Below are 2,120 nucleotides of genomic sequence, written 5' to 3' on the forward strand. Positions count from 1 at the left end.
GTTCAGTTAAATGCTGAAACAGCACTGCTCCAAACTTTTTAGCTCCCTCACTGCAGAATTTCTGTTTAGGTGGAGTGGTTTGTTCATCTCTGATTAATAACATTCACAATTCTGTCCAGTATATTTTTAACATATCACACACAAAAAATCACTGAGGAAAGATGCAGCTGTTATCCTGTCCGATGGGCCTTGGGCTGTTGCTCTCACCAGCCTTACAATTTAGAGATGCAATGCCAGGAACAAGAGGCTAGCCCATTCCGTATTGTTATCGTTCAGTTCTGTAGTGCCCCAGCTTTATTTTTATTTTTTTTTGGTCAAAAAAACTTTTTATTTTCCATTCTTATCACATTTTACATCTTTTTATCAATTGGTTGAATATTCCCTTTTCCCTCCCTCCCCCGAAAGGCTTCCCGCAATGCATTTCCCTCATGTCACATATAGATAAACTTAGGATAACATCAAGTACTTAATATTGTTCTAAACATAGTAAATTTTGTCTCACGTCCCAGTTCTTTTCTAAATATATCTTAAAGTCCTTCCATTCTTCAAAAAATTCTTGGTCCTCTTTGTTGTTCAACTTTTTGGTTATTTTGTCCATCTCAGCCATGAACAGAACTTTTTGTATCCATTCTTCCAGATCTGGTATTTTTTCTTGCTTCCAATATTGAGCATATATCATTCTTGCCGTTGTTATCAAATACCAGAATAGTGTCTTTTTTGTTACATTTAGTTCTTCCATTTTTAAACCTAAGAGCAGAATTTCGGGTGTTTTCTTAAAAGAACATTTTAGAATCTTTTGCATTTCACTGTGGACTTTTGTCCAAAAGTCCCTAGCTTTATCACATGTCCACCACATGTGATAAAATGAGCCCTCATGTTTTTTACATTTCCAACATTTGCTAGACATATTCTGGTTCATATTTGCTATTTTCTTAGGTGTCATGTACCATCTATACATCATTTTGTAACAGTTTTCTTTTATGTTAGTACATACAGATAGTTTCATTGAATTTTTCCACAAATATTCCCATGTTTCTATAGTTACTTCTTTATTCATATTAACTGCCCATTTTATCATTTGCTCTTTTACAGATTCATCCTCCGTAAACCATTTCAACAGTATTTTATACATATTAGAAACCATTTTCCTCCCCCCACTTTCCCAAACAGTTTCTACTTCGTTTCTATCTTCTCTAAAACCATAGTTTTTCTTATCCATTTTAAAAACATCATAAATCTGCATGTATTTTAACCATTCATAGTTATATTGAATTTCATCCTGCCCTTTCATTACCCATTCTGTTCCTTGCTTCGTAATTAAGTCTCTATAAGGCAACCACTCCTTGCCTTGCTGTCTTGAATATGGTGTCAAAACTTCTGTTGGTACAATCCATAATGGCCTTGCATCTCGAAAATATCTTCTGTATCTTGTCCATGTCGCAAATAAAGCACGCCTCACCCCATAATGTCGAAAAAAACTATCCATTTTTGTCTTCTCATACCATAGGTATGCATGCCAACCAAACCTACAATCATGGCCTTCTAGTGCTAGCAGTTTTTTGTTGTCCAATCTCACCCAATGTTCCATCCATGTTAAGCAAACTGCTTCATAATACAGTCTTAGCTTTGGTAGCTGCAACCCCCCTCTTTCTTTTGCGTCACAGAGAATTTTCATTTTAATTCAGGGCTTGTAGTGCCCCAGCTTTAAATGAACAAGGTCTTTCCCTCGGTTGCCATGAAATCCTCCTGGACTCTCTTAATTCCCGAGAGGCCTCTCATTCCTCTGATTAGGATTTAAAAATAGATAAAAGGATATTTACATGGTAAAAGGATATTTACATGATAAAAGGATATTTACATGGTAGACTGTCGCTGTTATTAAAAACACAGGAAACAATGCTTGTTGACAAAATGCAGGAGTGCCACTATTCATAGGCCGCATTTCTTTGCATGTGGCCAATGTAAAACTTGGACTCTCATTTGCCATGTATTCAGGGGTTTTGAGGCCTGCAGAGGGAGGGAAATTCCAGTATATGTGTGTGTGTGTGTGTGTGTGTGTGCGTGTGTGTGTGTGTGTGGGAGAGAGAGAGAGAGAGAGAGAGAGAGAGAGAGAGGGAGAG

The sequence above is a fragment of the Gekko japonicus genome, unplaced genomic scaffold (genome assembly GCF_001447785.1).
Source record: "Gekko japonicus isolate JY-2015 unplaced genomic scaffold, Gekko_japonicus_V1.1 scaffold3289, whole genome shotgun sequence".
Lineage (NCBI taxonomy): Eukaryota > Metazoa > Chordata > Lepidosauria > Squamata > Gekkonidae > Gekko > Gekko japonicus.